Source organism: Marmota marmota, unplaced genomic scaffold (assembly GCF_001458135.2).
Source record: "Marmota marmota marmota unplaced genomic scaffold, marMar, whole genome shotgun sequence".
Classification (NCBI taxonomy): Eukaryota; Metazoa; Chordata; class Mammalia; order Rodentia; family Sciuridae; genus Marmota; species Marmota marmota.
This window is the reverse complement of record NW_026000138.1, coordinates 3,747,807-3,771,356: the sequence shown is the minus strand read 5'-3', so window position 1 is coordinate 3,771,356 and position 23,550 is coordinate 3,747,807. Positions and strand designations below refer to the sequence as shown.

General features: G+C 49.3%; 1 protein-coding gene across 1 annotated transcript in view; it reads right to left on the bottom strand.

The window, feature by feature from the left end:
• Positions 1–23,550, bottom strand: part of Cux2 (cut like homeobox 2) — a 195,226-nt gene that overhangs the window by 154,108 nt on the left and 17,568 nt on the right. The window lies entirely within an intron of this gene.

The window sequence follows — 23,550 nt, the reverse complement described above, 5'->3', positions numbered from 1 at the left end:
GGGGGGGAGCGGGGAAAATGGAATATGAGTTGAGAAGATTTCTTTATTTTAAATTAAAGTTAAGGATTAAAGCCATCAGGCTTTCAAGAGTTATCGTGAAAGGCTTTTTTAGCAGTCCCAAGTGGACAGGCCTGTAATCTTCTTTTTAAATGGCTGTATTTAGACCACAGAGCACTCAGCCAGTGGAGCCAGGAACTCCAGCAGGGAGTGTAGCTGGACAAGGACAGAGTCTTGGTGCAAGCTGTGGACGCAGGACTTGCTCTCTGGGGAGGGCTGCACTTTTTAGGCACAGGAACGCCTGTAGCACCTCTAGCACCTACAACGCCCCCAATGTCTACAGCACCTATATTTTAGGTATCACTGGAAGGGGTTCTTGGCCAGAGTCGGGCTCAGGAAATTTAAGAGCCTGGGAAGGCAAGTCCTCATCCCAAATGCCACTCCATTCAAAAACTATCAGGTTCATACCCTTAAGAACACCTCCTGTGGGGTTGGGGTTGTAGTTCAGTGATAGAGTGTTTGCCTTGCATGTGTGAGGCACTGGGTTCGATCCTCAGCAACACATAAAAATAAATAAAGGTATTGTGTCCATCTACAACTAAAACAAAAACAAACAAACAACAACAACAAAAAAAGAACACCTCCTGTGAAGACATCTGTGGCTTACAATGAATGGTCATTTTTCAATTGGAAAAATTAAAGTCATGCTTCTCTTACCAGATTGAAAAAAAAAAGCAAGGTGTTTGTAGGAAATAGGTTTACTTCATTGTCTGACTCCCAGTTTAAAGCTCCGTAATGTTTAGTGAACCTAAAATTTTACTGGGTTCATTGTAACCTGGTAGGGAATGTATGAAGATTATCCAAGCAGGGTCTGATACTATACTTTAAATCAACATGGTAAACTGATTATATCCCAACATATAAGATACAAAGTTGAGGGGTTTGTTTTTTAGTAATAACTTAACAAGATTAGTTTATATCTGAAATAAACCACTAAGATTGGTGCAGTCCAAGGGCAGGACATTTAGGCATCTGGCAAGCCACAGGCAGGGACCCACTAGCAGGAATTCAGTGGAAACCAGAATACTCTGGGCTTCTGAGACCGTGGGACCTCCTAGGCTACTCTCAGTGTGGTTTGGTTTTTGTTCATTACTGGAAGCACAAATAAGAATTCTAAAATCAAAAGTGACAATGACCCAACTTGCGGGGCAACATAATCCTCTGGTAGGAAGGGAACACATGTTTCCTGCATTTATCTCAAATTGCAAATCAGAGCAGGCCCAACATTTCCTCTAAGCTCACCTCCAGAGCCTGGTGACTTTAGAGGGTTTAAATTGGACCAAATCCTTGGTGTGCAGTTGTCCTCCTCCTTCCTCACCAGGACTCTGGAGAGAAGATGTCAAAAGACAATGAGACCAAATGTCCTATCTACCTTCCTTCAGCTGCAGGAGCCCACCTGGATTCCCCATGGCCCCCTCCTTCTCCACAGCCAAGCTCCTGGGAGCAGGCCTGAGACCCAAGACAGTTAGGAATGTTTCCATGGATTTTGATGTCCATTGCAGACACCGAACCCTTGCTGTCAGTGGCTTTTAAGAGAAAGGAGACCTGATTTAACCTACAGTATTTCCACAGCCTCTAGAACCCATCAGGACAATCACACCTAAATATGCCCCCCTTGTCATTCATTCTTTCATTTATCTGACACATTGACTGAGCACCTACTGCAAGCCCTACATGCGCACAGCACCAGTGCATACAGGAATATATCAGAGATGGAGGGAGGGGCCATCCTCTTGGAATGTGCAGAAACACAGCCCCCGAGCAACCACGAGCTGGACCTTGGGTGTGGATTCGCCACCATTCTTTTTGTGTACTTTCGAAATTCTGTTGTAAAGTTTTTTAAAAAAATAGTAAATATTATTTTATTAATTTATTCATCCAACTAATATTCGTTAAGTGAGGCCCAGTGTCGGGAACTATTCCAGGAGAACCAAATGGAGGGACCCTCTCCTTTGAAGAACTTCCAGTCTTTCAGTGTTCAAGTCAACCTTTTTGCTGAGAAGCTAAATGAGAACAGCTGAGACTGTTTAAAGAGTTTGGGATTGAGAGGGTCCTCAACAGGCCCATCCAGTCTGTGAGCTCAATGGGAATATTCAAGGCATTCAGGTGCAGATTTTAAGAACAATTCTGGGCAGGCAGAGGCCACTGTTTAAAGGGATATAACAGATGAGGGTTGGCCAACTATGGTCCATGGGCCAAATCCAGCTCACCCTGCTTTGTTAAGAAACTGAGTTTTTTGGGCTAGGGATGTGGCTCAAGCGGTAGCGCGCTCGCCTGGCATGTGCAGGGCACTGGGTTTGATCCTCAGCACCACATAAAAATAAAGATGTTGTGTCCACCAAAAAAACTAAAAAATAAATATTGAAAAAAATTTCTCTCTTAAAAAAAAAAAAAAGAAACTGAGTTTTATTAAAACTCAGTCATGCTCAATCCTCTACTTGTTATCCAGGCCTGCTTTTGCAAAGCCATAATAGACTTGCATAGCTGTGACAGCACATACTGTAAAACAATATCTATAGTAGTGTCCTCTTGTCTGTGGTTTAGCCCTCCATGGTTCAGTTAACTGTGATCAACTGCAATCCATAAATATTACATAGAAATTCCAGAAATAATTCATTTTAAATTATGATTATAAGTAGTACAATGAAATCTCATGCAGTCCAGCTCTATCTCAAGAAGTGAATCACACCTCTTCTAGTGTATCCATGCTGTATACATTACCTACCCATTAGTAACTTACTAGCCATCTCAGTTATTAGATCAACCATCAGAGAATGAGTGTTGTGTTCAAGTAATACACAGTAGCCCCAAAATATGTCACAATGCCTGTCATTCATCTCACTTTAGCTAATCACAATGGCACTGTATTATCTCAAACCATTACACAAGACAGGTAGTACAGTAAAGATATTTTGAGAAAGAGAGATCACATGCATTTAACTTTTATTAAAACATATTGTTGTAAATATTCTATTACTAGTTATTGTGGGTAATCTCTTGCCATGCCCAATTTATAAATTAAATTTTTACCATAAGAATGTATGTGTAGGAAAAAATATATGGTACATAAAGGGTTTAATACTATCTGAGGTTTAGGCATTCACTGGGGGTCTTGGAATGTATCCCCTGAGGATAAGGAAGGATTAATGTATTTATACTAAGTTTATGTGATTTAATTTTTAATAGAGTCTATGTTTAACAACTAGTTTGAAAAGTCCTGGGAATTTAAAATTTGGCTCTCATGTAAGCTACTTGCATAAACTGATACAAATACAATCACTTCAGGGACTCAGGAGGCCAAAAGTTCTGAGTCCCCTGCCCAGGAAAAAGCTGGGTAGGAAATATTGGATATCACTAATAGAAGCTCAAAGGGAGGTCTCCCAGTCTTTATATGGGAAAGATGATAAGGCTTACTGTTTCCTGACTGTGAAACCTTAGGCATATTGGTCTGCTTCTATGGGCTTCAGATTTCTCATAGATTAATGGATTTATTATAATATGTGTTCTGCAGACAAGACAGCCCAGCTTCAAATACTTCCTAACAGTGTGACCTCGGTCAAGGAATTTTATATCTCTGAAGTTTTTGTACCTATAAAATGAAAATAATCATAACATGTACCTAGTGGGGTTATTATGAGGTAAAAGGTGCTCTTCTAGGCAAATAGCATGTGGTAAATGATCAGTAAATGTTTGTACTCATTACTTTACAGGCTTGTTGTAAGATCAGATGAACTACTTATTTATTGGTTCTTAGGGCAATCGATGCTTCTGCCAAATATTCCTGGCTATCTTTCTTCAGGGCACAAGGTAGAGATGCACTTCCTAGCTTCTCCTGGTTGAGTAAGGCCATGTGTCGCTTCCAGGATGGTGCATTTCATTGTTGGTACAAGACCCTCTTTCCAGTAGGGTGAATGGCATATCAGAGCTGATGGCTACTCCATTAGCCAGCGAGGAGTGGAGTCCACTGCCCATGAATGATGGATGTGTAGCCAGCGAGTGGATATACAAGAAATATGCCTTTGTTGTATTAAGCCACTGAAATTTGGAGGCCTTCATTACTGCAGCATAATGTAGCCTATGCTGTCTGATCACTGCTAAATGAATGGCATTCATTACTACTAGCAATATCATCACATTCTCCAAAACCACAAATGTTGTCCAAAAACTCTGTCTTCTCAACCCAGAATCTACACATCTAAGAGGAAAATGTCAACACGTACTGACTCATTGGCAAGGTGCAGGGCACTGGGCATGGTATTCACTGTCCACTTGAATCCTACCCTTGCTAGCTCTGTAACCTCAGGCCAGTCATGTTAGTTCCCTGAGCCTAAGTCTGCTGAACTGTGAACAGGAATAACGATGGTGACTACATTTCCTTGCTTTTCCAGGTGATTCTGCAGCTAAAAAGAGACAGAGCACTGTATGAAACATAAGCTACTATGGTGGAAGGAAATTATGATCTTAGCTTGTAATAAAGTTAGATTTTTTTCCATTGTTCTTAATGCAAGCCCTCAAAGAATTCCAGTTGGGACTTTGTTTTATTTATATAAATTCAGAAATCCATTTCAGAGGAAACAGCATCTCTCAACCCCTCCTTCTGGATGCCAACACAGGACTCCATGTTCCTGAATACCTTCTCTTGCCTCACTCTGGATCCCCAACACTCTACAGTACACACTGACAACTTGTCCCAACAATCTTACTCCCCAGAAAGTTCTTCCCAAAGCCTTCTTTACATATGCTTACCCTAGGGGTTTCATTAACACTGGGACCTATTTATTAACCTAGGATCAAAATGTGAAATTAAATCTATATATCCAAGTAGTATCCATAATCCAATTAGTTAATAACACAATGCCCCAAACTGCCAACTCCTCAGGAAAGAGTATTTTAATTCCATCACTTTGCCACCATTTGTTGATGTTTTGCAGGTCTCAGCATTTCCTGATGATGAGCACAACCTGATTCAATCAAGATTCTGCCGCTGTTTCTTCTAATGTTCTGACTGATGCTGTGAAAGTAACACCGTTTTTTTCCTCCAAATAAATTAAACCTCTGTATTGAGCTCATTACCTAAAAATTTTCTGTAAAGATTATTATTATTATTATTATTATTACACACATCTACCTGTCAAATAAATACGAGCTCTCAATGTATAATGCAGGTCAGCAGGAACTAAAGGTTAGGCAGAAGGCCAAGAAAGGGGGTTGGAGGATGTGGCCTCAGCTTTTCCATCTGAAAACAGAGACCAGGGTGAATGTCAAACTGCGAATGATAACAGTCAGTGACCTGCAGATATATGCCAAAAGAACAGAAAGGAATTCATTCATTTGTAAATCTTTATTGAAAGCTTACTATGTGCTAGTCTGTGAACAAGGCAGACCTGGTCCCTACCCTTATGGAACTTATAGTCATCCAATCCAGTGCTAGAGACAAACACAAAACAGATAATCACACAAGTAATTATTAACATTGTTATTGGTGCCTTCTAATAACATTGTTATTAGAAGGAAAGAAACAGCACCAGAGGGCATAACAGGAACTACATCACCTAGTCAGGGGGCAAGGAAGACCTCCTTGAGGAGATAACACTAAAACCAGGAACCTCAAAGAAGAGCAAGTTGGGGGAAAGAGCAGAGGGAAGGAAATGGAGACATACCATGTTCATGGATTGAAAGACTCAATATCATTAAGAAATTCTGGGGCTGGGATTGTGGCTTAGCGGAAGAGCGCTCACCTAACATGGGCGGGACTCGGGTTCAATCCTCAGCACCACATAAAAATAAAGGCATTGTGTTGTGTCCATCTACACCTAAAAAATAAATATTAAAAAAAAGAAAAGAAATCCTGTCCCCCCACAAAGTGATTTATAGATGCAATGAAATCCCAGGACGTTTCTATTGTCTGCTTTTTGGAAAACTGAAAAGTCAATTCTAAAATTTATATGGAAATGCAAAGGAAACAGGATATCCAAAGAAATCTTGAAAGAAGAAAACAAAAAGTTGGAGATTTTAATCTGATTTCAAAACCTACTATGATGATATAATAATCTATAAAGGGAAGTTATGCTATAGAGAAAGACATAATTGATCAATGAAGAAGATTCTCATTTGACTTCTGAATAAAGAAACTAAACAATAGGAAAAAAAACAATCTTTAATAAATGGTACTAGATATCCATTTAAAAAAAAAAAAAAAGATCCCCAAGCCCTTATGTCACACAAAAATTGAGACAGATTCTAGACCTAAACAGAAATGCTATAACAACAAAGCTCCTAAAAGAAAACATAGGAGAATATCTTCATGATTTAGGGGCAGGCAAAGATTTCTTCACAGGGTGGAGGGTATATGCAAAGGCCCTGAAGGAGAAAAGATTTTGATTTTTACATGTAAAATGCTACAGCCTGTGTGGAACAGAAGTCGGAAAGTTTCTGAAAAAGTGAAAGATGCTCATCAAATCACCCAGCAATCCCACTCCTAGGTTTTTACTCTAAAGAGATTAAAAACTATGGTCATACACAACCCTGCATGAAAATGTTTATAACAGCTTTATTCCTATTTATCAGACTGCAAACAACTCAAATACCTTTGAAAAGATGAATAAACAGACGGTGATACACTCACACAACAACGTACCAGTCAGAAATAAAGAGGAATGCACTATGCATACATGCCAGAACATGCATGAAGCTTTGTGCTCAGGGAAAGAAGCAAGATTCAAAAGATTATTCCATTTATAGAATGTTGGAAAAAGTCAAAGCTGTAGGGACACAGGACAGACTAGTGGTGGCAGTCAGAAGGGATAGAGAGAAGGGTCAAACACACAGAAGTGGCACAGAGGAAGTTGGGGGAGTGCTGGAATTGTTCTGTGTTCTGATTGTACATCAAGCTCATAGTACACCAAGACAAGCAGAAATGCTACAGTATGTAAGTTAAAAATCCAACTCCACCAGGCATCTCACCCCCACTCAGCCACTGCCACCACCTGTTGGAGAGACGCAAGCTCCTAAGCACATGCTCAGGCCTCAAAGCCCTTCCTGCCTAGAACTCTCTCCCCCGCCACACTCCTGGCCCCCCTCCACCACTCCAGCTGGCAGGAACCACAGGGCTCCACAGCCCAACACCTTTATGCCTCGGGGCCTTTGTCCATGCTGTCCCTGATCAGATGCCCTTAATTCCCTCCCTCCCTGGCAAGCTCCTATTTGTTCCTTCAAATGTGTCTCAAATGTCACCTCCTCAGGTGGTCATCCAAGCGACAAGCAATGAGGCTGTGCAGATGCTGAACGCAGCCAGGTTGAGCAGACTAACACTGTCTACTACCCCAAGGACATGGTGGCCAAGCTGCATCTTTGATCAAGGTGTCTGCATTCCAAAGACATCATTGTGGTGAAGAAATGAGAGGCAAGGGACCCGCACCCAACAGAAAAACACGCACCTCCTCCGAGAGGCTTATTCTAACCTGAAGAAGCAATGAACTGAAAGCTCTCAAGAGACAGAAGTGAAGGAAAGAGGGGTCACTTAAAGAGGGGACAGACCTCCAAGTCCTGCTCTGGTCTTCCTAGTACCTGCCCTTTTAGGTCCCCCAAGGCACAGTTTATCCAAAGTTTCCCTACAGTCCCCTAGGTCACCTCCATAAGAAAGAAGCAATCCCTCCCCGTAGCCAGGTGGATTACAGCAGCAGTGAAGCCCCAGAACTGCTTCAGCGAGGTTTCTCAGGCCGTGGCTCTGCTCGTCAGAAATAAAAAGCAGGGCTTCAGCGCCGTGCAATTAATGCAGCAAACATTGATTTCTGCACTGTAAGAAGCTGGTTCATTAATTCCAGATGCTCCCACCAGTCAAAGCCAGCCTCGGCCTCTTTGCAATATGAGGCAAATGAGAATAGTGAATTTTAAAATTCCTTTCTGCAGCAACCTTTATTACCAAACAGAGCATAAAACCCACCCACCCAGACGGCTTAATTCTTCCTAAATAATTAACAGCACCTGCTCACCTCTCCGTTTACAGGGGCAAAACTCACTGCACTCCTCAACCCTTCTTGGGAGAAGAGGTTGCGGCTGCCTTCCTTGCCCCCACCTGATTTGCTTAGGGGGACCCCCTCCCAGGCCGGGCATTATGATTTGGCTGGATTAGATTTCTCTCAATTACCTTTGGAAGGTAAAGACCCAACGGGGGGCTTCCTGAGAAACACATCTGGGGCTTCTCAAGAGCAAAAATGGAAGGGGAAGCCTTCTGCAGGTTTAAACCTTCATTTTTCTAATTTCTTCAAATTTTCTGTTAGAAGAATAAGTGCGGAAAGCAAGGCTCCAACTTGAATTCAAGTCCAGGAAGGCCCGGGAGCAGGCCAGGTGTGTTGTGGGTATTCCTAGGATTCAGAGCACCTTGCTACCTGAAGTACGGTTCTCTTTAGGCTGCATCAGCGTCTCCTGGGAGTCTGTTAGAAATGCAGACTCTCAGGCCCCACCCAGGTCCTTCTGAGTCAGAATCTGCATTTTAATGAGATCCTCAGTGGTCCATGCACACATCAAAGTTGAGAAGTGCAGGTGAAGAAGGGCTGACTAAAGGAGGTAACCAAGGGACCTCCTTGCTGGTTCCACCGGGAGCAGAGGAAGGAGTCTCCACTTGCCTGTCCCATGCTGTGAGCACAGCCCTGCAGCCCAAGAACCACCACAGCCCTGAGACCAAGCACCCTCCAACCAGCCACCAGCCACTGGTCCAGCAAGGACATCAGAATGGTTCAGAACACCTCAAACCACAAAGCCCTTGGTGATACCTGGACCAAGAGATCAGCACCACCTAGCACTGACCACAAGAGCAGAGTCTCAAGACCCCAGGCCTCAATTCCCAGGGGTCCAGGAGGTTCTTTCGTGCTCAGGTTGGAGATTACAGTAAGTAATCTCCTGACTGAGATCACTTACCAAAAGGATCCCACCGGGTGGAAGGTTGGCCTCTGATGGGCCTCATTTTGCTCTGACGCCCTCCAATTCCAAGTAAGTGCCGCAGTGGGGAGACCCACATTGCTTTCTAGATGAACAGGAAGTTGGGATGGATGAAAGGGAAGAAACAGTTCCAACAAGGGGTCATTAATCTGGGGGCAAGGTCGGGCAAAAGACAGGCACCTGGGATCCAAGTTGAATGGACTCCCCCAAACCAATAGCACGTTTCTTTGGCGAGAGGCAGCTCCTGGGCATGCCGTCCTTTGCCCCCCTTCCCAATTCCCAAGAACAGTCTCTTTATCCAAGAGGAAGCCGGGGATGAAACACTCAGTCTTCTGACCATGTGGGTCCCCCTGTGTCTCCCCAGCCTCCTCAGTTATCCCCAGAACGCAACGAAGATTTCATGCACCAAATACCATGCGGCTCCAATTGTCATTTCAGGATTCACACTGTTTTAATGAATGCCAAAACTGTTTTTTCACTTGATAGAGCCTGACAAGACCAACAATCACAGATTAGAGAGAAACTTCTTGCTTTTCAACAAAGGTTAATAAATAGTGACAGCATTAAGTCTATTCTGATTAACTATGCTGAAAGATATTATTGCTGTTTGTAACATGAAATCATTATTGGATTAAGCACAGCATATAAAAATGAAATGTGAGTTTTAATCTCAAATGTAGAACTCGGCTGCTGGGATGGAGGCGGGGGTGACATGCAGAGGCCCGTATTAATTTTTAAGTTGCTCTGGCAAAGGAGTATTATATGTCATTTTTCTGGTCTGGGCTCTGATGGGGAAAAGAGGTACCTTAGTGAAGTCTCTCATTACTCCCACCCAGGGACAGACCAAGAAGTAAACAACACTGACAAGCCCCCAGGCTCAATCCTGTCACAACACGAAGAATAGCAGGTGTCTTTGACCTCAAAGACTTCCCCCAAGAAAATGCCAACCCCAAGCCAGAAGCTGGAGAGGGGACACCCCCCCTCCCCCCCACACACACATTACCTAAGGAAGAATCAGAGGGAAGGCGTGAGTAAAGGGTCCTAGTGGGGTCACTGACCCGGGACCTGCTGGAGAGTAGACCCAAGTTCAAGCCACTGCTTTGCCCTCTTCCCCACCACCCAATCCACTGAGGACTACTGAAAATGGCCCAGCTGCATGGTTCAGATATTTTGTACATGTGCCCACTGAGCACACAGACTGTGGTCTCCAAGGCTAGGATGGAAAACGTCCACAGTGAGCCCAAGGCAACTTGTCCTCCCAGGAAGCACTCCAAGACCCTGGGGGAGACAAGGGTGCTCAGGAGTTGAACTGGGAAGCCCCCGGATGCTAGAGACAGGAGGAGGATTCAATTATACATGCATCCGTGGGCTGCTAACGATGTGTTTTTGAAACCTTCCTTGGCCACCTTTGAGGATGCTGGAGAAACAACTTACTCTTTTGGAAAATTCCATCTAAAGGGAAAGAAGGAAGCACATACCTACCCTTTCCTGCACACACTTTCCTTCAAGGTAAGCAAATAACTGCTATGGGGTGGCTTCTCAGTAAAGAGGTCTCCCAGCTAAGAGTGAGGGGAGGGAGAGAGAATCAACTTCTCCGTGTCTAGCAGCCCTGAACGAATGGACCCAGACCATGACTATCAGTGGGCACGAAACCCAGTGGATGGAAAGTCTATGGGGAACTTGACAGTGGAGGGATGAGGCTGGCAGCTCTGAAGCCACTGATCAATCTCAGCATCACAGAAGAGGAGACAGCGGACCTTGTGCAGCTCCTGATGGAAGGGCTCTCGGCCACCGGCCATGTGGTCTGGCCAGAAGTATCAAACTGGCATCTCATCAAGCTTCCGGGGCTACCACCAGTTCCAAGGAGACCCAGGGGATGGAAGGGAGCACTGAATGATACCATGGGGATGTGATGTGCTCAGTCAACAACAGTGGAGGGAAATGCTATGGGACGAGGGGTCTGGTTGCTTGGGCTAGAAAAAAATGCAAGAAAAAGAGGAAGAGAAAGAGGTGGAGTGGGAGGGGAGAGGGAGAGAGATGGAGCAGAGATAGGGATGGGGCAGAGGAGGGGACACAACAGATCATGGACCTGTGCATCCATACTGATATAACGACTGCATAAATAATGGGACAGACAGGAAGGCTCTTTAATAAATGTAGAAGTACTTGGAAACAGAAAATCACCATTTGGCCAACAGCACATAAGACCCGTGGCACACAAGACACTTCCAAGGATGCTAAAATTAGTGGGCAAGAAATGATGAGAAACGGTATTACATTGTCTCCAAATGTTTCCCTACCAGACACTCATTAATTAAAAAGGGGAAAACAGGAACTTCTCAGTGGGGAAGCCAGCAGACATCACCTTGAGCAAGCGGCCAGTTTTCATCAACAGCCACAGGATGGGCAACCTCAGCACACAGCCTCACCCCTGCAGTGCTTCTGCCCAGATTGCACTGTTGGCACCCCATCGTGAGTGAGCTTCCTACATCCCCCACAGAAAGACCTTCCACAAAACAGCCAGTTTGCACACACAGGGTCAAGTGGTGAAAGACCAGGACGGAAGAACTGCGTTCACACTGATGGAGACTCAGGGCCCTGACCATGTGATGCAACGGCAAGATCTTGAAACGCACACTGCGTCCAAGAAGGTCACTCCTGGGACAAGGAGCAAAATCTGAGTTAGAGCAGAGTTGAGCGAATGATGGTGTTGCGCCCTGGCCGGTTTCCCGGATTTTGTCACTGCTCCGTGGTCAGGCTGGATGTTAACATTCAGGGAACCCAGGGAGTTCTTCATTGTGTTTTTGTGACTTTCTGTAAATCTTTTTGTAAGGATCTCAAAATGAAAGGTTAAAAAAAAAAAGTTAGACTTTTAAATGAAGTACACGTGAAGCCTCCCCTAACTGCTCTCTTTATGTATTTGATTTTCATCATATGAACTGTACCTTCAGGCACTTCTCACACTGGAGCTGACCAGGTCCATCCCACACCTGTCCCCTCCCTACACCTTCAGACCCCCACCTGAGGAATGGGCATTCAGCTACAGGGCAGACACCCCAGCACCCCCAAGTCCCCTGAGCCAAGGACAGAAGGACGGAGTAACTGTGGTGCACTGGCGGCATCCGACCCTGCCCAGGTGAGGCCCTCAGCTGCAACAACTCCCAGAGGCAACAAAAAGATTTAGCTGGGAACACAGAGAAAAGAATTGTAAGTGACGCCTTCATGACAACTTTGCCGGATTAGATTAGGTAGAAAATCCTGAGGAAGGACAGTCGTGTCCCAGTGGGTGCTGAGAAGGTTTCTGCAAAGGAGAAACTGGCCTGGGCTCTGCTGGACCCCAAGCAGGAAAGTCACCAGGGGTCTTGCCAGACCTTGAGCATGATTCAGGGGGGACAGGACCACTATACATTTGTGAGCACCTGTCAACAGGGCAGAGGTGCAGATTCAATGAGATGTGAGTCACCACTTAGCCCGATGCCTGGCCGGCATCGACCAAGGGCGGTGGCCTTGCAGACCACCACTGCAGCTGCCCATGGATCACGGCACCGGAGCTGCTGACCAGCATGCCCCACACTCCATTCTGCCACACCCTCACCCCTCCCTGTCCCTCTGCCCTCTCCAGGCCACACTGGACAACAGCTGATCCCCACCTCACCAGTGACTTTCGGTCCTCTTTGTCTTTCTGCCTATGAAGCCCTGGGACAGGAACTTTGTTTTCTGCCCCACCCCTTTTCTGGCACAGGGTGCTGAACTGATTGATGTCATGGCCTTCCTTCAGGAAGGGGTCCAGGATTGCCTGAGTCAAAATCCTTCACCCTTCCTCGGCTCCACTGGCACTGCGCTTCTGTGTCCCCAGTAATGAAGACCCATCGTCAGTATTCAAATCAGCACTGCACCAGAGCACCCGTCACCCCATTCAGCCACACTCTGGGTCCCCTGAAAAGCCCACACAGCATGAGTACTGCTTACCCACTGTGCAGACAAGGAAGCCAGGTCCCAAGAGGTGAATCCGCTGGCACAAGGCCACTATCGTAGAGGATAGGGGAAGGCTTCTGCCTTGTGCCAGGACAGGCAGCGAAGGAGGCAGGAATCCACACTTCCCGCCTCCTGGGCTGAGCTCCTGCCAGAGGGAGAGTCAGATGCACCCCAGCACACACGCCAGGAGCTGTGGCTTCCACAGCAGCCCCTCCTGAGCCAGTCACCTCGTCCTCAGCTTCTCCCCAGAAGGGAAGAAATCGATAATCGTTGCCTATCAACTTGATTATCAAATCAACAGCATTGGGCCCCCGAGGCCACAGGTGGTCCTTCTAAACCCCAAGACCCCATCTCAATACAGTTAAAAGAACATTTCCTTTTAATCACCCCAAATATTTCTGAGGAGGTGGGGATAAATAAAACTGCTTGGGGAGAAAGCCAGGAGATGGGTCTTGCACACGACCTGTACCCCAGTGGGGTAAGGACAAGAGCAAGGGCTGCCCTGGGAATCCCAAGGTGAGTGGGTGGGATCCTCTGATCCCCAGTGTCCCTGACCTCAGGGGGGTTCTCCAGGGCTTACTGGGCTGCTCTTTGCTCCTGTTCGATAGGAATGGAGTATAACACCCCTTCATACCTGATTCTGCAAACAGCCAGGATCCCGTGATTACTTGCGCTATTCCAGGTTCTTTTCTTAAATATATTACATGAAATATCTCATTTTTCAGACGAGGAATCAGGGGTCAGAAAGGTGACGCAACTTGCTCCATGTCACACAGCCAGAAAAGCAAAAAGCTGAGATTTGAACCCAGGGAAGCTGCGTGAGACGGCCTGTCCAAGTCTTTAGGACCCATTTATAAATGACAGGGTTCAGCAAAACGATTTCTGAGCTTCCCTTAACTCTGCCTGTCCATGAGCCTCCCATGAGCCATCCTGGGATTTGGCTTCTAAATGAAATCCTTCTCACTGGCCCAATCCATCAACAAGCACTCACGGGGCACCTGTCACGCTTCTTACACTATGAATGGGAAGGGGGAGGAAGAAAGCAAAAATGACGTTCTGGCCTGCCAGGCACCCCAGCCTACCTGACACCAACACAGCGCAGCTGGGACACAGAATTAGGAACAAGGCCAAAAAAAAAAAAAAAAAGACAGCAGTGCCAAGGGAGATAGAGGAGGGGGCAGGGAGGACAGCATCCATAAGCACAGAGGACAAGAGTGGCAAGAAGAGGAGGGAGCAGCTGGGCCAGCTGAGGAGCCCAAGCAGGACTGGAGAGCAGGCAGGTCTGGGACAGTGAGAAGGAAGGAAGGACACTACAGGTGCTCAGAACAGCTCAGGCGAGTGCACAGACCCATGTGGGTCCAATCTGTGAATCCTGGGACATTTCCTAGAGCTACTGGGAAAGTTGATTTCCTGCCCGAGGAGTTGGCAAGCTGGTGAAATAGCTGCCAGGGGAGAACCCTGGCTGAGAACAAAGCCCACCCACACAGGCAGCTAAGCCAGGAGATGAACAGGATGAGCAAACATCCTTCGAGTAGCTGGATACAGCCATGCCTGAAGTCATTACCTGGAACTTTCAGGGCACATGAGCCAAACCCTTTTTGGTTTAAGTAGGTCCTAGGTGAGTTTCTCACACATGGAAGCTAAGACTCCTACTCCTTATAGTAGAGAACACCCCCAGAATCCCCCTCACTGAGACACTCCTGGAGACGTCCACTCGAGATTCATTCATCAACCAGCTCTATTGCTTCACTTGATCCCACGGGGCATCTCCTTGCATCCAGGTACTAAGATCCCTCCACAGCAGAGCATGACTGCTGTGGTCACCTCCATTGCCTTGACCCCTTGCTGGTCTGCCAGTCGTATGTGTACCCACATCTGTTTCCTGCTAACTTCTCTATCTCCAACCCTCGCCATCGCAGCCCACCGACTGCCTCCAGGACAGGTTCCTGCACCCACGGTTCTGCAGGGGGAGGGAGAGGAGAGATCCTTGCACGGAAAGCTGCCAGGTTTGCCTGATCCCAGCACTCCCTTGGGCCCAGTGGACCTAGGGGCACCTGTCCACCCACCCGTCCACGCACTTGCTGGGACTACTGGACACCTGACCTTTGGCCCAAAGCACCAGATTGAGTCTGATTCCAGGATGAGCTCCTTGGTGAGATGGAAGAGGCTCCGCCCTGACAAGCCCATAGGGTGATAGGAGTGCCCCCTCTATGAGGAAACTTAGAAACTCGTCTGCTGCTGATAATGGAAACATGTCCCTTCCCATAGACACCACGGCATCAATTTCAAATCTTGTTAAACTGGCAAGAAATGTTCCCTTGCAAAAATATAAACTAATAATAATAATGATCACTTCTTTTAAAAAATCACTTGCTCTGCCAGCTTCCAGGATAAATATTTTAACTATACAATCTTGTTGAATCTTTGCTACAATTTTATATGGGAGTGGCGTAAAGAAAAGCTCAGAGAGATTACGTAGCTGGCTCAAAGTCACCCAGCAACTGAAGGAACCAGGATTTCTACACATATTTGGAAGATACCAAAATGTCTCCGTGGAGAACCTTCTCTCTGTAAAATGGGAGTAGGCTGGATCTACTGTGAGGAGTTCCACAGGGACTAGAGGAGGCCACGCAGTGTGCTCAGCTCACAGCTGGACGGGTGCAGGGCACCTCACCTGCAGCCTGAGTCTTACTCATCACTAATGTGCCCTGGCAGGGTCCAAGGAGGGCAGTGCAGGGCGCAGGGTAGCGCCAGGCTCTGGGGAAACACCTCACCGCCCTCGCCCTGCCCTGCTGTCTGCTGAGGACGCTCAGACATCAGTGGGTCTCAGAAGTCAGTCGGCCTCAGACGAGTGCACACACCAGCCGGGTGCACTGGCCCAATGCATCTCAGAGGGGAGATGCCAGATGGCTCCCCTGACTCCTGGCTGCCGCCCAGAGCAACTAAACCCAATGCTGCGCCCACTTGCCAGATCACTTCAGGAGAGACGAGCATGGCGCTAGGGTGGCCCAGCCACATAGGGCACCCACCCAGCACCCATGCCACACCACCCGGTCCAGGTGCCTGGCTTACAGCTGCAGGAGTGAGCTCCATGTTGTGTCTCTAGGGAGGATACCGTGCGCTGGCGGGATGTTCTAATCTGGGTTCTGCACCCAGAGATGACAATAGCAGCTAAGGCTCCATGGCACTCTCCGAACCTCTTACACTAGGTGTGGAATTCAGCCCTCACAGTACCACCAAGCAGTAGGTACTACCATTAGCCTCGTTTTACAGGTAAGGCAACTGAGGCACAGATAAAATGACCTGTTGAGATTACATGCAGATAGGACACAACCTAGGCCACCTGGCCCATGCGAATCTGCAATATTCAAGACAGACCCTGAGGTTATAAGTGAGAAACAGCCCTGACCCTGGCACTGTCATGATTCCATTTTACAGATGAGAAACCTGAGGCTCAGAGACATTGAGCAATATCCTCAAGGCCACACAGTACTCAATGGCAGGCTCTGGACCTGCAGTTGGCACTGGCTTGATCATATCGCATTTTGTACAGCACCTGGTTTCTACTGTGTGATATCTGACTCCTGCACCCCAGCCACCCAATTCTGCAGAAGGTGATACTTCAATAAAACAAATCCCAAAGGTATGATGAACTAGACAGAGATAGAGATTCAAAAGATTCCCCTGGCTCTGTGGAGAAGAGCACTCCCTGAAGAGGACGGTTTTCTGCCTTGGAAAAGGAACTTTGGCAGATCACACCCTGCAGGTGGCCAGGCTCAGGGCCACTGCAGTGTGGTTGTGATGGGGGGAAATCCCCAACAATCTGCAGGGCTGCAGCCAGTATCCCACCCCCAGCTAGAGAAAACTCCCTTGAAGGATCACATCTGTCACCCAGGAGTCCCACTGGCCAGCAATGGGCATATCTTAGGAAAGCACATTCTGTGTCAAAGTCATTTCCTATTTGTAAAGCATACCCCCCAGTAGGACACCCTCTGTCTTATCAGCCCGGCCATGGAAGGCAAAGCCCCACCAGGCCTTGCTGGTTGGAGTGGTAGGGGTTAAATATGCCCACTACCCTCGGAGGGAGCCACCAGGCCAGAGCTAGGGCTACAGGAGGAGTGCAGCCTTCTTCCCTGTGTGTTGATCTAGTGCCAACGAGGCTGGAGACAGCCAGCTGCCCCAGGGGCTCTGATGGGGCTCCCAAAGCCAGGGCACCACGTACACTCACACACAGCACTCATATGTGCTTACAGACCTTCTCACGCGTGTGCACGCTCACCCAGCACTGCCCACCCTCAGCAAGCTCTCACGCCACACAGACACTCACACTCCCAGACACCCTCCCCCACGCATGTTCATGGTTAAACACATGCTCGCATGTTCAAACACACATATGTATGTGCACTCCCAAATACACACCACGGACATGCACACGTAGTGTGGACACCTGCAACCACACAGACCCACAGTCACACACCCAAGATGCACACTCACACACAGAAAAAGATACATAGGGTCCCAGACCACCACCTAGCCACACCCGGGGCACATTCCGAGGACAAGCACAGAGAGTCAAGACAACCCGCGAACACACACACAGCCAAGATCCAGGCCTGTCTCACATATGGATGACCCTCAAAGCCACGATGCACACAGGGAACCACATGGAGAGCCACACACACACAGACACAGGACACATACATGAATTCTCAGCCTGGGCACTCACCCTGGGCAGCTCCTGCCCTCTCCCCACTGACAGAGGCCCCTGGGAGCGTGCGGTGCAGCCCGGCCCGGCAGCCAGAGCCACTGCGAGGGCCGTCAGCAGCGCCGCGGCACATAAAAAGTGAATGTGCAAAAATAAAAGCGAAAGGCTGCGATACAGCCGTCCCCTTCCCACAGGACTCCGCGCTGACGCAGGTTCTGCTCTGCAATAAACATTTTCATTCTAATTTTAAAGACATTAGCATCACCTCCTTGGCTCTGGATCTAGCCAGACAGCACCTCGCCTCCTGCACTGTCCACTGGTTGTGCTGAGAGGGGACACAGGATCCACCCTGAACCACGGCCCTGGTCTGGGGACCCACAAGCCACCAGGTCTGATTGTACACCACCCCTGTGGGCCCTGGGTTTAGCCCCTGATAAAATAGTTGGGTGGTCAGAGGGCCTAGGAGCCCCAAATCTGGCAGGGACACCCCCAAGATTCCCCCAGGGATTCTGTCTCACCCAAGGGATCCAATTCTGTTTCCACCAGGAGCGCCATGGAGGGGAAGGCAGCTTCCAGGGGACAGGGTGTACACTGGGCTCCTCTGCCACCCCATGAGCACCCTGCCTGCAAACCTGGCTCGCCTCACACCTCCCACAGGGCCCACCTGGTGTCCAGGCTCGGCAGGGCTCCAGGGAGAAGAAACCACATAATGGTCTGTGAAAGCCAAGCACACCGTTTACAGAGCCGGGAGGCCCAAGCCCCAGAAGGCTGCCCTGCTCCATCCTCGGCTCTCGCCTGGCCCACGCATCCTGGTGACCCTGGGCTCTGTGATCAGTGATCTCCAAAGTCCTCCTCTGAGCCTTTGCCCAAGCTGTCCCTCCTGCCTCTCCGCCATGTCTGTGCCTGACTGCCCTTCAGCTCTGAGCTTCCAAGTCACTTCCCTTCATATAGCTGGAGGTCTGGATCCCATGCCACATGGGGCCCCCAGTTCCTGCCAGTGCTGAGCTGTATGTCATGTGTGGCCTCCTCCAGGAAGTGCCTCAGCCCTCCAGACCCGCTGAGCACCTCTCCTCCTGGCTCCTGGCTCAACACAGCTCCTCCCAGGCCGGTTCTGTCCTGGCCTGTCTCTGCCTGGAGGCTCCCCAATGACGGCAGGGCACAGCCTGTGGTGTTCCCTGTGTCGGCACAGCAGCCCATTAGATGGTTGTTGAATGACTGGATAAATGAACAACCAGCACACACTGGCCAAGGCCAAATCCCCCAGCATGGCTCAGGGTATTCTTCCTCAGGACTTGTACAGAACGATCAGGAGAGGGAGGGAAGCCCTGGCTAGAGACAGAGAGGTGACAAAGGCTCCCTGGTCCTACAGGCTCAGCTCTGGGGCAAGGGTGACAGGCCCCCTCTGGTCGTTCCCAACCACTACTGCGTCACTCCATTGCTAATTAGGGCTCTACGGTCCTGAGCGCAAAAGTATGGGGTAGAAAAAAGAAATGTCAGCAGATGGCTCATGGCAGCCTCCGCATCTTCGCTCCAGGGACTGTTGAGTCTCCCTTGAAATGTCCCTACACCAGCCTTATACAGTGTGGCCTAGCCAACTGCAGTGGCTCCTCCCTTATCCCCTCACCCCCCCCCCCCGAAGCGCTCCTTTGCACACGGCCTCAGAGCTCTCCGCAACACGCAAGTGCCCCCACCACTCCTTTCCCCAGCTCAGACCCTCAGTGGGTCCCTATAGTTCTTGGAATTAAGCCCTCAAATCCCCACCCTGAGCCTCAGGAGCAAAGTCCAGACTGTACCCAATAGTCCAGGAGGTCTCGCCTGACCAGATGCCCACGAACCACTCCTCACTCACCCTCCCAATTCAGAGGCCCACAACTCCCTGGAGCCCGGGTTCCCATCCTCTGTGCCAAGCCACCCGCATCCCCTGCCTGGTGAACTCAGGCCTCAAGACCTGCTGCAACAGGCCCTCTGTGGCTCCTTCCCAGCTCCTGGCTCTGACCACCTGCTGAGTGTGGCTCCCACGGCTACAGAAAAATGCCATTTTGTGCTATAACGGGTGGCCTTCTTCCCCAGTTACCCCCTGAGAGCTGGAGCTGTCTTATTTATCTAAGGGCTCCCCAGATCCGGCCCAGAGTAGACACATGAATATGCATTAGTTATTGCTGCTGTGATTAATATAATTTTTAAGCTCCCTCTACTGCTGGTGCTTTGCTCTCGGCTTCTAGATTAGTTTGTTTTTCATAAATAAAGCCAAAAAGAAAGACCCAGGCTCCTTTGCTCCCTCCCAGGCTCCCCAGGCTGTAGTCTAGAGGGAAGAACTGGAGAACTAGCAGGTGAGCAATGGGGGAAGCTGTCCCCAAAATGAAACCAGAGGCAAGGGGAGATGACAAGGCTCATCAGCCCAGGACAGAAGCTGAGATCCAAGACCTTTAGGCCCAGCCCAAAGCAAAGTGGGCCACCACTGCAAGGCCACAGCTGGTGGGCTCAGGCGACACTCAGGACTGAGGACCCCATATCACCTTCCTGGGCACATTAGAAGTCAGGACTCATGGTTAATATGAGAAGAAAACAGGAAGGAAAGTGCCGGATGCTGCCTGATGGATGGGAAAGACCCCCCCCACTTTTAGGACTTTTTGCACTTAGATCAGAGACCACGTGAGGCCAAGCTCTCCTCTGCCCGCAACTTCCAGGCAGGGTGCCTGGCCAGTTCTACCTCCAGTCAGAAGCCCACCTGGTGGGAAAGCAGCCCTGCTCTCTGGAGGGAAACTGGGCTGGTCAATGGGGACTTCAGCACCAGAAAGAAGGAACAGGTGACAGGAGTACCAAGAGACCTTGGGCAAGTTAAACTCGGTTTCCTCCTACAGAAAATGGGTAGGAAGTGCCTAAGATTCCACAGGGGCATGCCCAGCAGGGGGCCCACTCTGCCCCATGCACAGACAGGGGCCATTTTGATGATAATCTGAGTAACCCAACTGGCTTCTGGGAAAGGAGCCCTGGCGGACAAGAGAGACCAAGATCCAATTGTCCCTCACCGCCCGCCCGTCAGGAAGGGCTGCATCTTGGCTGGGAATAAGAACCAGACTCTGGTAACAACAATGCCGAGTGGGGCAACTCCTGTCTCTACTTGCTGAAGGGGCTTGGTGGCACCTTGTCTCTGGCTCTCATTCACCCGTGAGCCCCTCCAAGCCCAGCAGGCAGGCCCAGCCAAGCCCCTGGCGCTCTCTCCTGCCCCTCACTGCCAGCTCGGCTGGGCCTGGTGCCCTTGCTGGAGGAGGCTCAGACTGACGGAGGCCGGGGCTCAGGGGCCGCTCATGGGGCGATCTCTGAGCACGATGGTGAGCTGCTCCCGTTTTCAAGGGCTCACTCTAGGACAGCTCCAGACCCAGAATTGCCTACTGCAGTGCCAGTGTGTCCCCCAATTATGGCTTTGAGACACTGAAGCGGGTGACAGCGCCCACAGAAAGCAAAGATGGACAGAGGCTGTGAATTTCCCTTGGGTGGCAGAGAGTAAAGTGGGGACGTAGTAACAGCACGATCACAGCAACCATCTTCTCAGCGAGAGCAGCTATAGCTCATGAATGCCAGCTGGTGCCTGACCTTGCATGAGTCCCTGCCCAGCGCCCTCTCATTGCTCCTCGTCACAGCCCCAAGGAAGGTAGTGTTGCTGTGCTTACTCTACAAAGGAGGAAACCGAGCCTTCAAGTGACAAAGTCATCTCCCCCTTCACTCCATTTTCTAGACCAAGAAACAAAACTCAGAGAGGGCAGCTCACTCACCGGAGGACACAGGGCAACAGACGGCGATTTGATTCCAGGTTTATCTGACCTTCGTGCTCCTCAGCATACCCGTTCCCTCCCCAGGAAGACCCAAAGCCTGTCATTCAAGAACAGTGACGGAGTCCATAAGAAACTCCAGGGTCTATTCCATGCTGGCACAACTGAGGCGAGGGCGATGAGCCCTGGGGCCCTTGTGGCCGACCTTTTGAAGACAGAGAGTGCCAAGCCTCATCGCCCTCGAAGTGGCGGGCACCACACAGGGTCTGGGGAGGGTCCCATCATCCAGGAAGCCCTCCTTTTCTCAGAGACCAAGAGTGGCCTCCTAGTGAAAAAAGACAGCTGCAAGAGGCTCTGGCCCACCACACCAGATGGACCTGCGTGAACAACCTCAGCACCATCTCCAACTGCTTAAACAGGCAGTGCCACCAGCAGCTGGGCACTGGTGCAAGCAGGGCTCGGGGAAGCCACACACCCCTGATCGCTGTCCCTGCCGCCCCTCTGAGCTCCAGCAACAGCAGCACTTACCTACCTGGAGGAGAGGCCGGCTCCCAGTCCCTGCGAACTCCTCCTGACCTTTGGCCATGACAAGGTGGCAGGGGCTGCTCAGGCCGGGCCCAGCCACGGCCCCCGCCTCTCCTTCACGAGGCTCTCAGAGTTATCGATTATGCCTCTGGAATGGCCAGGATGATTCTGCTCAGCTTCAAATACCTGATTCTCAGGAATCCCTTGACCAGGAGGTCACAGAGCTGCCTTTAGAGCTTGAGGGAGATGCAGCCGGTCCGCAGTTCACACCGCACTGCGCCCTGGCCATCAGGCTGCCCGGCTGCTGCTGGAGTCCACCAGGAGATACTTATTTAAACAGCCTCTCAAGGCTTCTGAGGAAAGTGCAGTTATGCATTTTCCCTTCTTGCTGGCGCGAACGACTATAGATAAACATCAATTCGCTCCTGCGGATCACAGTCACAGTAAATAAATTTTTCAGGAAGCTTGAGATCTGCACAAAGGCTCCGCCAAGCTCCCATTTCACACAACATCAATGTTTGGCCTCCAAGAAATAAAAGCTCTAAGGTGGCCATCGCCAGGGCAAAATTATCAATTGTCAAATCACTTTTAAAAGGGAGAGAAGACAATCACTTCAGGGAGACGGTTCCTCCTGTGGCTTAAAAAATAAAAGGTGGGCAGATGATTACTTCACCCACAAGCTAACTACCGGGACTTGCCCCTAAGCATGGTGTCTGTCCCCCAAATTTCTGGCCTGGGACCCACTGCCCCCAGGAACTGGTGCAGCCACAGCCTAAAGCAGCCACTTCCGGCTGAGTTCAGTGACTTCAATATCTCAGGCGCTGAGTTATTTTTACTTTCTCAAAGTGGGTTTTTTTTTTCCACTACTTTTAGAAGTGGCAGACGAGGCTTGTCTATTATAAAATATTTGTTGCAAACACACACACACACACACACTCACTCTCTCTCTCTCTCTCATTTGCTCACCACCCCACACACAGTTCCTGTCTGTGTAAAAATCTCAAGTCACCACGGAGTAAGGGACAGGAGAGGGGAAAGCTGAGTCCTGCTCCTGGCAGGGCTGGGCTTTAGGTGGCTCTGAGTCTCCGGCTCAGTGCAATTCTGATGAGCAGGGGTTGGGGCAGTTCTGAGCTGGAAATCTTGAGAAGACCAACTTACAGGTGGGGAGACTGAGGCCTGGGAGAGCCCAAGGAAGGGAGAAGTGGACTCGGATGTAACTGCATCTAAATCAGTTCTGACTCTGGCTGTACAGACGAGGGCAGGCATCTTCAACCTGCCTGAGCCTCAGTTTCTCGATCTGTACTGTGGGATTGAGATAGGAATTTGGGAATAGAGGGAGAGATACTAAGTGTCACAGAAGTACCCATTAACCACTGAAATGCTGAAAACACCCATGAACCACTGCAGCTCCTGGGCGACAGTTGTTTCAACACGAGGGCAAAGCACAGCACAGGAAAACTGCACGAGATCCCGTCACTCCCCCGGCCCCAGACCCTCGCAGCTGTCCCGCTATAGATACAAGCACCCCTACCAATGGGCTGCTATCTCTCCCACTGGAGATGGCCCGCATTCTCCTTTGAA